This window comes from Spodoptera frugiperda, chromosome 22 (genome assembly GCF_023101765.2).
Source record: "Spodoptera frugiperda isolate SF20-4 chromosome 22, AGI-APGP_CSIRO_Sfru_2.0, whole genome shotgun sequence".
NCBI classification, from domain to species: Eukaryota; Metazoa; Arthropoda; class Insecta; order Lepidoptera; family Noctuidae; genus Spodoptera; species Spodoptera frugiperda.
Window position 1 is genome coordinate 6,694,798 of NC_064233.1, and position 15,643 is coordinate 6,710,440.

General features: G+C 35.4%; 1 protein-coding gene and 3 long non-coding RNA genes across 4 annotated transcripts in view; 2 read left to right on the top strand and 2 right to left on the bottom strand.

Annotated features, from left to right (window-relative positions):
* The window catches only part of LOC118279635 (dymeclin), a 135,701-nt gene that overhangs the window by 66,940 nt on the left and 53,118 nt on the right, over nucleotides 1-15,643 (bottom strand). The window lies entirely within an intron of this gene.
* Nucleotides 1,186-2,511, top strand: LOC126912117 (uncharacterized). The gene is made up of 2 exons (XR_007706759.1): nucleotides 1,186-1,477; nucleotides 2,418-2,511. It is a non-coding gene; the product is annotated as an uncharacterized LOC126912117 (long non-coding RNA).
* Nucleotides 5,346-14,912, top strand: LOC126912120 (uncharacterized). The gene is made up of 2 exons (XR_007706763.1): nucleotides 5,346-5,676; nucleotides 14,741-14,912. It is a non-coding gene; the product is annotated as an uncharacterized LOC126912120 (long non-coding RNA).
* LOC126912126 (uncharacterized) lies at nucleotides 10,604-13,484 on the bottom strand. The gene is made up of 2 exons (XR_007706769.1): nucleotides 12,930-13,484; nucleotides 10,604-10,884 (listed from the first exon to the last, which is right to left on the bottom strand). It is a non-coding gene; the product is annotated as an uncharacterized LOC126912126 (long non-coding RNA).

Genomic DNA, 15,643 nt, shown 5'->3' on the forward strand with positions numbered 1-15,643 from the left:
ATTGTTTTGTGTGAGTGTCGTAGTGACAGGTAATTGATACTTGACCTTTAGTCAAGTAACTTTATGTATGTATATATATTAACTTTATTATAAGTAACTTTATTGACTAAAGGTCAAGTAACTTTATGTATGTACAAGTAAATATTATGTTCCAAAAATAAATAAAGTTTATTTTTGGAACATAATATTTACTTGTTGCACAGGATGTACTTATTTAGCAAGAAATTCAGGCACGCTATACTAATATATGTTTTGAAACTGACATGGTCACTAACACTAGAATTGGAGCTTAAAACGGGATATTTAGCGCGAGCGGACGCAGTGAGTTTTGTGTGTCGAGAATTAAATCGAGTTACAAGTGATAGAGGTAACGGTGTCAGCAAAAAACGAACGAGAAAGAGGGTAGACCGATTCGTCTGCTTGTAAACATCCACCCGCATTAACTCCAGTTTATCCGTGATCATGGCGCTTGCAACAGTGCCGAAATATCGGAAGCTCATAAAAATTTGAAAAACATGGTAAATATCATCACCAATACCATTATAATACATATCATATATACAGCAATAATGACGGGGAAATAAAATTAAAAATGTATCTTGTCCAAATATTAGACACGTATTTTTTGTATTTTGTCGTATAAGATAACAATACTTGGATAAAACAAATCAAAGTTTAGGAGTGGGAGCAAATACGTCATTTCTACGTATAAAACGTACTTAGAAGTGACCTCACGCGATATTTCAAATCAATATATCTACGAAAGTATTTGTTTTTATAAGTAAACTGAACCAAATGAATTTCCCTGTTTTCCTGCTTTTCTCTTGAAATTTTTAATAACGTCAGGAAGGAAAACTCGACTTATTTTTATATTATAGATAAAAAATTACTAGCCACTTTCCGCCCAAGGACCTCAGGGCTAATTTTGTAGGAAATTTGTTGTATTATCACCTCCCGAGAGGAATACGTCGAATTCAAAGTCACTCTGTATAATGTTTTAAAGTAATCTACAAGACGGACGTAAAAATAAATAATATTTAATATTATATATTAAAATGAATATAGAAATTAATCGAAACATCATGTATACCAAAATAAAAAAAACCTATTAAAATTCCAAGTACAAGACTTTATTCGTGCATTTCACGTCCTCACGTATAAAATGGAAGATTTAAGAAACTCATACCCAGTTGAATTCCGAACCTCCTTGGCCGTAATCAGTCAATAATGGAAGTAAAATCCATATTTGTATTCCTTTTAACGATTGGCGTAGTTAATATGGAGTTTTATTTACCACCACCCTATTTTGCCACGCCGCCCTATTTTGCGCTGATGTTACCATCAGCTCCGGATTTATCAGCTCCGAATTTCTCAGCTCCGGATTTATCAGCTCCGAAACCATTAGCTCCGCAAGAATCAGCACTACCGTCGAGCCCGAATCAATACTTGCCTCCACCACGAGGGCCATTTGTCAATGGTAATTATTACTTTTAAATATGTATTTGTATGTTCGTTTGTTTGTTTGTTTGTTACTCCTTCACGTCAAAACGGCTGAAGGGATCGAGACATAAGACACAATAGATTATGGTATGGAATAACACACTTACTAATTTTTATCCCACGGGAATGAGCAGGAGTAGAAACGGGTTGGTTTTTAATCAGTAAGTGTCCGATACTCCCTCTCGCCTCACCCAGGACTGGACAAGACAGGGTGATTTTCTCCTTTCAAAAAAAAAAACCATCGCAAAATCGGGTTTGTTTGACGCCAGGGCTAATTTTCGACTTAATTTTTTATACAAATGAAAAGCTAACACGCTTTATTCTACTTTTCTAATACAAGATTTGAATTAAAGTCACCCCGAATTTACCCGACATGACAGAATCGGGAAATATTGTTCTTACTTTTTATTTCAGACACACGTGTAGCCTATGCCGGGGTCGCCCCAATCCTACCATCATCACAAGTAGTTTTGTTATACAACAAAAAGTTTACTTAAATAAACAATTTCCTTGATCAGTTTAGTTTTATTTCATTTCCAATATAAAAAAGCACCGGAGCTGCGGACTACCTAGCGGGTTTACCGGGGCTCCGGTTCGAAAAGCAGGAGTAGGAACGGGGTGGGTTTTAGTCAGTAAGAGTCTGACACTCCCTCTCAAAAGCGAGAGAAGTAATCGGATGATTTCCCCCCTCAAAAAAAAAGTGTCCGATACTCCCTTTCGCCTCACCCAGGACTGGAGAAGACAGGGTGATTGTCCCCCTTCAAAAACAAACCATCGCAAAATCGGGTTTGTTTGACGCCAGGGCTAATTTCGACTTAAATTTTTATACAAATGAAAAGCTAATACGCTTTATTCTAGTTTCTTATTACAAGATGTATGACACAATCAGGAAATAATATTCTTAATTTTTATTTCAGACACAACTGTAACCTATGCCGCCCCAATCCTACCATCATCACAAGTAGTTCGGTTATACAACAAAAAGTTTACTTAAATAAACAATTTCCTAGATCAGTTTAGTTTTATTTAATTTCCATTATAAAAAAGCACCGGAGCTGCGGACTACCTAGCGGGTTTACCGGGGCTCCGGTTCGAAAAGCAGGAGTAGGAACGGGGTGGGTTTTAATCAGTAAGTGTCCGATACTCCCTCTCGCCTCACCTAGTACTGGAGAAGGCAGGGTGATATTCCCCCTCAAAAAAAAAAGTGTCCGATACTCCCTTTTGCCTCACCCAGGACTTGAGAAGACAGGGTGATTGTTCCCCTTCAAAAAAAAAAACCATCGCAAAATCGGGTTTGTTTGACGCCAGGGCTAATTTTCGACTTAAATTTTTATACAAATGAAAAGCTAACACGCTTTATTCTAGTTTCTTATTACAAGATTTGTATTAAAGTCACCCCGAACTTACCCGGCCTGACAACATCAGGAAATAATTCCCACTTTTTATTTCAGACACGCCTGCAGTCAAAGCCCCTCCAATCCTGCCACCATCACAAGTAGTTTTATTCTACGGTAGAAAGTTTACTTAAATAAACAATTTCCTTGATCAGTTTAGTCGTATTTCATTTCCAATATAAAATAGGCAAACTTTTCAACACTTGCATCTTGTTGTAACTTTCGTGAGACATACTAAATTAATTATTATGTTATCGGCTTACTCACGTAATGTTTTGACGAGGAACTCGACTAGTTTCAAGCCATGCTAGAGGCTCATTTTCATGAGCAGCATTCCGCGACACACGACGCGGCGATTGTCGCGGAATGCTGCTATAACTGCCGATAACATAATAATTAACTTGCATCTTGCCCATGATAACATATTATATTATAGTCCAGTCAAATAAGGTTAAATTAGGTAAGGGTCTCGGAATGCGAGATACCCAGCTGTAATCTATTATATAAAAATAAGTCGGGTTTTCCTTCCTGACGCTATAACTCCAGAACACACGAATCGATTTCCACGGTTTTGCATTCGTTGGAAAGGTCTCGGGCTCCTTTAGGTTTATAGCAAAGAAAATTTAGGAAAAAATCAAGAGAAAAGCAGGAAAACAGAGAAAATCGTCGGTGGCGAAACGGAGTTCGCCGGGTTCGCTAGTTTTGTATATACTTGTATATTGACCCCCTAAAACTTGTCTCAAAACCTACATATGGTAGGGTGTGAGCAACTCTTAAAATTCAGGGTCAAAGGTCCCAAAAATCGTTTCTGACTGATATCGGAGCTCTCACTACAACTAGACAAAAGTGCTGTTACTGTGTTGTAGAGATATTTATCGATAAAATTATATTATTTCATTTGAAATAATATACTCATACTGTGTATTTAGATACGATAATTTTTAAATATTAAATTTACACCTACATAATACTTAAAATTATTTCAATATAATATTAAAATGACTAAGTGTGAACTTTTTTTGGCAAGCAATCTAGTAGGTAAAATTATAGGACTACCTATACATAATATAGGACTACCTATACTTAAAATTAATATTTGTTATTTTTTTAACCTGTTTTCCCTAACCAGGTTATCAAATACATCGATAATTCATATCGACTGTTGCACAACCACATTTGTCAATGTACTTTTAAGAAATGTTTACATTATTTCGAATGTTGCGATAGAGAATGTTTCGATGTATGTGTGAAATTGTGTTTGTGATGTTCTAATTGTTTTGTGTGAGTGTCGTAGCGACAGGTAATTGATACTTGACCTTTAGTCAAGTAACTTTATGCATGTATATATATTAACTTTATTATAAGTAACTTTATTGACTAAAGGTTAAGTAACTTTATGTATGTACAAGTAAATATTATGTTCCAAAAATAAACTTTATTTATTTTTGGACATAATATTTACTTCTTGCACAGGATGTACTTATTTAGCAAGAAATTCAGGCATGCTATACTAATATATGTTTTGAAACTGACATGGTCACTATAACACTAAAATTGGAGCTTAAAACGGGATATTTAGCGCGAGCGGACGCAGTGAGTTTTGTGTGTCGAGAATTAAATCGAGTTACAAGTGATAGAGGTAACGGTGTCAGCAAAAAACGAACGAGAAAGAGGGTAGACCGATTCGTCTGCTTGTAAACATCCACCCGCATTAACTCCAGTTTATCCGTGATCATGGCGCTTGCAACAGTGCCGAAATATCGGAAGCTCAAAAAAATTGAAAAACATGGTAAATATCATCACCAATATCATTATAATACATATCATATATACAGCAATAATGACGGGGAATTAAAAATGTATCTCTTCCAAATATTAGACACGTATTTTTTGTATTTTGTCGTATAAGATAACAATACTTAGATAAAACAAATCAAAGTTTAGGAGTGGGAGCAAATACGTCATTTCTACGTATAAAACGTACTTAGAAGTGACCTCACGCGATATTTCAAATCAATATATCTACGAAAGTATTTGTTTTTATAAGAAAACTGAACCAAACGAATTTCCCTGTTTTCCTGCTTTTCTCTTGAATTTTTTCCTAAATCTTCTTTGCTATAATCCTCACGGAGTCCGAGACCTTTCCAACGAATACAAACTGTGAAAATCGGTTCGTGTGTTCTGGAGTTATAACGTCAGGAAGGAAAACTCGACTTATTTTTATATTATATATAAAAAATTACTAGCCACTTTCCGCCCAAGGACCTCAGGGCTAATTTTGTAGAAAATTTGTTGTATTATCACCTCCCGAGAGGAATACGTCGAATTCAAAGTCACCCTGTATAATGTTTTAAAGTTATCTACAAGACGGACATAAAAATAAATATTATTCAATATTATATTAATGATGAAATTAATCGAAACATCATGTATACCAAAATAAAATATCCTATAAAAATTCCAAGAACAACACTTTATTCGTGCATTTAAATATCATTTCCTCACATATAAAATGGAAGATTTAAGAAACTCATACGCAGTCGAATTCTGATCCTCCTTGGCCGAAATCAGTCAAAAATGGAAGTAAAATCCATATTTGTATTCATATTAACGATTGGGGTAGTTAACATGGAATTTTATTTTGCCACGCCGTTCTATTTTGCGCTGATGTTACCATCAGCTCCGGGTTTATCAGCTCCGGATTTATCAGCTCCGGATTTATCAGCTTCGCAAGAAGTAGAAGATCTTCATGGTCAAACAACACCACCGCCATTTGTCAATGGTAATTATTACTTTTAAATATGTATGTATTTGTATGTTCGTTTGTTTGTTTGAGTAAGTAGTCAACTCGGACCACATACCTACGGCCCATTTGGGACGAGTTGGGAAAATTAAAAATAAATTATTTTTTTAGTGGTCAACTCGTCCCACGTCACTACCACAGTGAGATAAGGTACAGTCAGTAGCAAAAGGGTTAGTGTGGAAATAATAAAGTTCTATTACTTTGTTGAAAACAAAAGATTTTCTAGGAACTTTATTCTATTCATAAATCCGACCTGTTATCATTTACTTCATAAGTGACCGCCATGACCATTGTTTAAGCCACACATGTTTACTATTCTTAGTAATTTTGGATAATACATGAATTTGTGCGATTGCTAAAAGAAATTTAGGTAATAAATTATTTAACCAACACTAAAACAGGAGGTTCTTACTTCGTAAGATTTTTTTAATATGAAATAATCTATGAACAAAACGAAAGTAAAGGAAAAAAAACTATAAAAAAATATTTTTAATCTTGTGTTGCTAACTGTACCAAACATTGATAAAGTTTAAAGATCCATACAAAAAAAAAGTGGGACGAGTTGACCACTAAAAAAATAATTTATTTTTAATTTCCCCAACTCGTCCCAAATGGGCCGTAGGTATGTGGTCCGAGTTGACTACTTACTCGTTTGTTTGTTACTCCTTCACGTCACAACGGGTGAAGGGATCGAGACAGGGATAGATTATAGTATGGAATAACACACTTACTACTTTTTAGGGTTCCGTAGCCAAATGGCAAAAAACGGAACCCTTATAGATTCGTCATGTCTGTCTGTCTGTCCGTCCGTCCGTCCGTCCGTCCGTCCGTATGTCACAGCCATTTATTTCCGAAAGTGTTGGGCCTACATAGTTGAAACTCTGCAGGTTGGTGTATTTCAATTACCGCTATTCGAATTTTGAACAAAAATTAATAAATTAAAAAGATAAAGGGGGGCACTCCATACATGGAACTGAGTTAAAAAAAAAATTTTTTCAGCTAACATATCCGTGATGGGTGTCTATTGGTCTAACTTGGTTTTACATAGTGTTTGTATGAACGACAAAGTTATATTTGCGGTTTTTGAAAATGTTTTATTTCTTGAAAACTAATATATAATGATATCTCGTTCAAACCAATTTTCGTTGTTAGTTTCTATTGAAATCTACAGCATATATTTTTTTTAGTTTTCTCACTCTCTTATTTTAAAAGTTAGAGGGGGGGGACACTCATTTTTCCACTTTGGAAGCGTCTAACTTTCAAACGGTTGATTTTGACGAAAAATGGTTTTAGGAACCTTAATGTCTTTTTTAAAGACCTATCCATAGACACCCATCACGGATATGTAAGCTGAAAAAAAAATTTTTTTTAATCAGTTCCATGTATGGAGTGCCCCCCTTTAATTTTTAAATTTATTATTTTTTATTCAAAATTCTAATAGCGGTTACCGAAATACACCATCTTACAAAGTTTCAACTATGTAGGCCCAACAGTTTCGGAAATAAATGGCTGTGACATACGGACGGACGGACGGACGGACAGACAGACAGACATGACGAATCTATAAGGGTTCCGTTTTTTGCCATTGGCTACGGAACCCTAAAAATCCATCGCAAAATCGGGTTTGTTTGACGCCAGGGGTAATTCCGACCGACGCCAAAACTGCGTTTCATTATAAAAGTCACCACGAATTTACCCGGCCTGACAGAATGAGGAAATAATGTTTTTACTTTTTATTTCAGTCACAACTAAACCCCGCGCCCGCCCGCACCGAATGCACCGCCACCGTATATACGCATCATATTTACGCCATGGGAATGTTAGTTATCTGTTTGTTATTCCTTCGATCCCTTGGATTGTGTATGTATGTATGTATGTATGTGTGTGTGTGTGTGTGTGTGTGTGTGTGTGTGTGTGCGCGTGTGCGTGTGTGTGTGTGTGTAACCACCAATTTAAAAGAAATCATGTTTTTTAATTTATTTCCCAGACCAAGATCAATCCGTGTACTCCGGACCAATGCTATCAGCGCCGCTCATACGTCGTATCTACTACAACGGCACGCCTGTTTAAATAAACAATTTCCTTCTTCACTTTCGTTTCATTTCATTGACACTATATGGTCCGAGATCCCAGAGCTGTCAGACATATCTTCTTTTTACAAGCATTTAACCTTCGGCTTACAGTAGTCTTGTATGTACTTTTTAATGCCTTAATGTTTGTAAAGCTTGCCGAGTGACACCTGCGCAGGTACCAGGTGAGAAAGGCAACTAAAAATTAGACTCACTTAACTTAAATTTTTATGTCTGATTTTCATGTTTTGTAGAATATAATTACTTTGAAATCAAATTAAAAAAATCAGACACTTTCCATGGACCAACTTTTATCAGACGGCTTAAAGCTCTAAAAAATAGTGCGCCTTACAAAATTGTAATAGCAATATATGGTGCCCCTGTAATGCAAAACAGTAGTACAAATCATCATAGTTTTACCAGATAATTTGCACGAACGTGATTACTATCGTGAATGTTACAAATGTGCTACTGCTTTGCCGAAAAGATATTTCTCTCCAACCTCACATATATTGCTATTACAATTTTGTAAGGCGCACAATTTTTAGAGCTTTAAAGCGTCTGATAAAAGTTTTGGTCCATGGAAAATGTCTGATTTTTTTAATATGATTTCAGAGTAATATTCTACAAAACATATATAAAAATCAGACATAAAAATTTAAGTTAAGTGAGTCTAATTTTTAGTTACCTTTCTCACCTGGTACCTGCGCAGGTGTCACTCGGCAAGCTTTACAAACATTCAGGCATTAAAAAATATATACAAGACTACTGTAAGCCGAAGGTTAAATGCTTGTAAAAATAAGATATGTCTGACAGCTCTGGGATCTCGCTCTAATACAATAATAACAAACTCTTACCAAGTTTTCTGCCCACGTTTATAACAAATAAGCTCTCCGTATGTCAACATGCAATGGAAAGAAGTATGACAGGTATTAAAAGAAAGGACAAAGTAAGGACACAGTACAGTATATCAGGAGAAAAATAAGGTACAGAACGTCACTCTCAAACAAGGCTCGGAACCGGTTTAAAAAATACCGGTTAGTACCGGTTTATATCGGTTTTCCGAACTTTTCTTAAGAACGTGAACATTTAAAGAACTTTATTTAACCTAAATTAACCGGTTTATTCGACGAGGGGCATGTCGGTACACGCGTTGAAATATTATTATTGAATATAATCTGAACAGCGCGCGGCGTTTTTTTGATGTGCGTCGTATTAACCGGTTTTTATTGCTCTAAACCGTTTAATCCGAAAAAACCTTTATGAAAATACTGTTCCAAATACCGGTTTAAAAAAACCGGTTTCGCGAACGAAACCCAATGTAAAGGTTTTGCGTACAAGTACATAATAACGGTTTGAAAATTTTACCGGTATCCGAGCCTTGCTCTCAAAGTATGGGATGATGACATCAGACAAGTTGCGGATAAACGTTTAAAGTTGTAACGCCGAATGTTGGAGTAGAGTGCGTAAGCACCTGCGTCAGGCGGTAGGTGAGGACGCCGTGACGCCTCTCTAGCCACTCCTATCCCGAAAGAAAGAGCCATCAGACCACCACAGATGGGGCCCAGTAGGGCTGATACCTGATCCGGAGTTGCGGACTACCTAGCGGTTTTACCGGGGCTCTGGTCCGAAAAGCAGGAGTAGGAACGGGGTGGTTTTTAGTCAGTAAGAGTCTGACACTCCCTCTCGCCTCGCCCAAGGCGGGAGAAGTCATTAGATGATGTTCCCCCCTCAAAAAAAGCCACTCCTATCCCCAAAGATACCTTACAACAGATTTTATTATATTCCGAATGAATATAATAAAATCTTTGATTAAATAAAAACAACCTCACTCACACAGCAAAATAATTCACTTGTTTCGCTCGCAAGCAAAACAACGCAAGTGTTAGGGAGAGAATACTTGGGCTGTATAATAATATAAAAATATAATAGGTACATAAATATATTATTTATGTACAACGGATTACAAAACGGTATGAGAAAAAATATGAGAAAAAACAAAAGAATAATTTTGATGCGCGCGACGCGTACATGTGATGCTTACAGCTGCTCGGGCGAAAGTGCGAGTCGCGATCCTCACTCTGATGCCGTCACTTTTTCAAATTCTGATGCCGTCGCCAGCCAGCAAACAAAAAGTATTTATGTTCGAGAAGTTTTTATGTTCGGTTCGGAGAAGTTTCCGAACAGCAAGTGTTGTTTTCAAGCCGGTTTCCGAGAGGTCATGACAATTCTCCAAAACATATCAAATGATCCGTTAGTTTAGTAACAAAAATATATGTAAATATAAATTATACGGTTATGTCATTATAAAAAAAAGAACCAGGGCCGGATTAGGGCGGCAGGTAAGAAGAGGAGTGTGCACATACGAGGGGCCACTGAGTTATTGACTAAACTACATCACAGGTAATAACCACCCCTTTACCACTTGCCCTATGCTGGGTCCTTTTTTTAACCCCCGACGCAAAAAGAGGGGTGTTATAAGTTTGACGTGTCTGTCTGTCTGTCTGTCTGTGGCATCATAACTCCTGAACGGATGCAGCGATTTCAATTTAGTTTTTTTCGTATTAAAGGGGACTTATGTGCGAGTGTTTTTAGACATGTTTGATGAAAATCGGTTGAGCCGTTTTAAAGTTATGGGCGGTGAAAGTAACGTAAGCGGGAGATTAACCGAAGGTCTGCAAATATACTGGGATGGGGTCTCAAATGAAACCGCACTGAAAGAAAATATTGAAAGATATAATTTTTTCGTATTAACAAAAATAAAAAATAAAAAAAATAATAATATTTTTTTTTTAATTAAAAATTAAATTAAATATTTTAAAAATTTTTAAAATACAAAAATATAAAACCTGCACCAATGTAATCTTTAGCCTACTTATAGAAACAAAAACTAGTAATTAATAAGTAAAAAAAAATCAAAGCGAACGAGCTTGACCTTGAATGTAATCTTTACCTTAACAAGAATTGAAATTATAGTAAGCATATGTAATATACTAAGCCTAACTTAACCTAACCTACCTATAAAAAGTATGAAATAAAAAATTAAATTAAAAATTTAAAAAACCCCCGACATAAAAACTTAATTTCCCTTTAAAAAGTAAAAAATAATAAAAGAAACCTAATCTTAAAGTACCTAAGAATGTACTAATAATTCTAAAAAAAAATACGTCACGTTGGGGGACCGCATGAATACGGACTGCACACCGCCGCCCGCGCCGCAGTATTTCTATTTTCTGCGTTATAGTTAAGTACTTAAATATCAATTTACTTTAAAGTTAACACCAAGCATGTGAAAAAAAAAATGAAAATATCGTAGAGAAGTAAGAAATAATTAGGAGCGGTCCCCCAACGCGACGTATTTTTTTTTAGAATTATTAGTACATTCTTAGGTACTTTAAGATTAGGTTTCTTTTATTATTTTTTACTTTTTAAAGGGAAATTAAGTTTTTATGTCGGGGGTTTTTTGAAGATGGGGTAAACCTTCAAAAGGCGCCTAGCTTTTTGGGGAAAAAGACTAGGGAGTGTGGGATATTTACCTCACTAAAACCCCCCGGTGGCGCTAGCTTAGGCTTGTTGGCCGGCCAACCTCAGCCACGGCGGCTTTCGCTCGTAGCCGCCTGCTCCTCAGCCCGCGGGCCGCCTCGCCCCTCCGCAACTACGCGATTTTAAATTGCACTCTAGGGGTAGGGCAGACAAGACTACGTGCAGTCGGTTTTGCAGCGATTCGGTTCTGTCACTTCACTAGCATTATCATTTCACTGAATCAATTTAGGGATTTGTCAAGTCACCAGATTTTGTTTAGGGAAATGATAAAATCGTGTTGTTATTTTGACATCCTCCGTGGTTTGATCAAATCCCTTAGAGATATCCCTGTTTTTATCATTCGCTGGACAAACATATAAATAAATAAATAATAAAATGCTTCATTTGTTTTTAACAAAATTAAACATCACATAAACCCACCAAACTGTTAAGACAGTTTGACGGCGGGAATAGCGCTCTAAATAATATATCTATTTTATACCTATTATTATATGAACAAACAACAAAAACCTCGGAACAAACTTTACCTTAACAGAAAATTAACTTCTATTAACTAACTATACAATGTGATAGGGTTGAGACTTCTAACCCGTTAAGGCTGAGTACTAAATATAATTTTATCGACAAAAATAATAATATGGGGGTTGAACCCCTAATTCAATATATTGAAAAATAGTGATTTTTTCGGTAAAAATAATTCACAAATGATTTTTTTTCTTACCAAAACATTATCAAACATATGAAAAAAGTAATGAGTTAGTTAGCCAAGGTTATTAGCTACCGTTTGTCGTTTTTTTTTTGTTTCTACGACGCATACAACCTTTGATATCAAAAAAAGTAAAGAAAATATTAAAATAGCCATAACTTTTAGGGGAGGGGTTTCGACCCCTTCGACCCCCGACTTTTGTCGATAAAATTAGATGTAGTACTCAGCCTTAACGGGTTAGAAGTCTCACCCCTATCACATTGTATACTTATATTTGTGGCGACACTCTGACAAGTGACAGATGACAGATGACAGAAGTCGCACATAGACTATCGACGAGCAAAATCAATGGATGACGTCATAAATATCCTGCATCGCACATATGAAGTTTACATGCGAATAAACACGGATGCCCGCCAAGCACGATCACCTAGCTTGGTCGGAGGATCCTCCTTTTCTTAGGGAACTTTACTCTCTGTTCCCTAAAGTAGTAGTTTTAAGTACTATGTTTTTTGTAAGTTCGGTAAGTAACATATTTCTTGGTTGATTTTTTAGGGATTGCTTATTTATTTTACTGTTAATATTCCTTAACCAATAAATTTCGTTATATAATGTCGGAATCAGATACTTATTGGTTCTTGACCCATAATAATTTTTACTCGGTGGACGAACTAGCTTATTTTCTCCCTTGTATTGTATGTGGGAAACGGAACGTGAGTGTAAGAGTGAGATAGAAGTATGTATACGAGTGAGAGAATGATAGTGAAAGGTTAAATTCAAATTTGACAGAGAAAAGTGGAAAAGAAAAGACGACGAGTGCTAGCCGTAAGACGTCTAATTTTTCAAGAAGAAATACAAGTTAATTTGTTTCAAGACGGAAGCTTTTCTTTTCCTAATAAAATAATAAAAGAAACTTAATCTTAAAGTACCTAAGAATGTACTAATAATTCTAAAAAAAATACGTCTCGTTGGGGGACCGCATTCATACGGACTGTACACCGCCGCCCGCGCCGCTATATTTCTATTTTCTGCGTTATAGTTAAGTACTTAAACATCAATTTACTTTAATGTTAACACCAAGCATGTGATACTTATGAACAAATCGTAGATAAGTAAGAAATAATTAGGAGCGGTCCCCCAACGCGACGTATTTTTTTTTAGAATTATTAGTACATTCTTAGGTACTTTAAGATTAAGTTTCTTTTATTATTTTTTACTTCTTAAAGGGAAAATAAGTTTTTATGTCGGGGGTTATTTATTGCTTTAAGATCTGATGATATGATGCGCTTAAAATAAAAATAAGGAAAACCTGAATAAAAACAGAAACACAAAATTTAATTTATCTGTAAACGCCATTATAAGATCATCTTTTATAATAACAACTCGTGCGCAGCAAAATAAACCATGAAGATACTTTTTAAATTGTTTCTAATCTTCGTGTTAATATTTACGAATGCGCGAATATATACAAACGGTGAGTGTCGTTTACCTCTTCACTACATAGTTGCTCTTTCTGTCCCTATTTCCCTTTGTAAGCTTAAATCTTTAAATCTTCGCAACGTATTTTGATGCGGTTTTTTTAATAAATAGAGTGATTTAAGGGGAAGGTTTATATGTATGCATAATACATGCATAATATATCACCATTGCACCCATGCGAAGCTGGGGCGGGTCGCAGTTTTAACTGAAAGTAGTTTAATTCATGTAAAAAAAGTTTACTTCCTTAGAGCTTTGAGCATCTCAATAGTAAAAAAATCTCATCCGTAAACAAATTTTTTCTGTAACATCCCTTTGTCCCGTTGCAGTAGTTGTTTCGATTTTATCATCCTATTCTTCTTTAAATTATCAGTTAAGAAATGACTAGTGCGTCTCTTATAGGTTGCAAGACTTAAGTCATCTTTTACGCGACATGGTTCTTGGTGCTATCTTCATTTCCCGAGATAAAATCTTTTGCTTTCGGACAGGATTTCTTTGAATTCTTTCCCTTACTGCTTTGACCACCTTTTTGATACGAACACTACGTGGACGGCCAGATCATTTTCTGTCACAAATAGAGGAAGTCTCATTGTGCCTATTACACAAACATTTTACCAAGTGTATGGAGAGTTTTAAAAATTACATTTCGCTCCATACCTACTTTGTGCAATGCAATCACAGCGATTCGGTTCTCTTTATCACCCCACTCCATTTGAATATCGGAAATATTGTACAATGTATTGGTGCCAAAATGAGAAAACACAATTAACAATCGTTTAAAAACCGGCCAAGTGCAAGTCGGACTTGTCCATGAAGGGTTCCGTAGCAGCAAGTAGATGACATAATATATAAGTTATAAAATAACTTGGTTTTTCATAAAGTTTGTATGAACGACAAAGTTATACTTGCGGTTTTTGAAAATGTATTATTTCTTAAAAACTAATAATGATATCTCGTTCCAACCAATTTTCGTTAAAAGTTTCCATTGAAATCTACAGCATATATTTTGTTTAGATTTCTCACTCTCTTATTTTAAAAGTTAGGGGGGGGGGGACACTCATTTTTCCACTTTGGAAGCGTCTAATTTTCAAACCATTGATTTTGACGAAAAATGGTATTAGAAACCTTAATGTCTCTTTTAAAGTCCTATCCATAGCCACCCATCACAGATAGGTTAGCAGAAAAAAAATAGTAATTATGGCCAGACTAAGTAGTTAGTAAGACTTTAATGTTGTTTTCTTTTTTTTAGGAAGCCGACTGACCATACCGGCCTCGTGGTACAGATCGGCACCCGCATCAAGTGTACACCGCTTATACTACGGACGAGATAAAATGTGGCCATTTTATATAGTCCGTGTCCGTCGTGGACATGGAAACGAAAATCTGAAATTTTTAATTTAACAAATATTTGGGCAACATTACATCATGATTTTATTTGTTTTATAATTTCATATACTAAAATTTTAAGAAAGTATTAGGAGCGGTCCCCCAACGCGACGTATTTTTTTTTAGAATTATTAGTACATTCTTAGGTACTTTAAGATTAAGTTTCTTTTATTATTTTTTACTTTTTAATTTAAATTTTTTATTTAATTTTTTATTTCATACTTTTTATAGGTAGGTTAGGTTAAGTTAGGCTTAGTATATTACATTAAATACTATAATTTCAATTCTTGTTAAGGTAAAGATTACATTCGGGGTCAAGCTCGTTCGCATTTTTTATTTATTAATTACTAGTTTTTGTTTCTAAAAGAAGGCTAAAGATTACATTGGTACAGGTTTTATATTTTTGTATTTTATAAAATATTTAATTTTATTTTTAATTTTTTTTATTATTATTTTTTATTTAATTTTTTATTTTTGTTAATACGAAAAAAATATATCTTTCAATATTTTCTTTCAGTGCGGTTTCATTTGAGACCCTATCCCAGTATATTTGCAGACCTTCGGTTAATCTCCCGCTTACGTTACTTTCACCGCCCATAACTTTAAAACGGCTCAACCGATTTTCATCAAACATGTCTAAAAACACTCGCACATAAGTCCCCTTTAATACGAAAAAATTGAAACTAAATTGAAATCACTGCATCCGTTCGGGAGTTATGATGCCACAGACAGACAGACAGACAGACAGACAGACAGACAGACACGT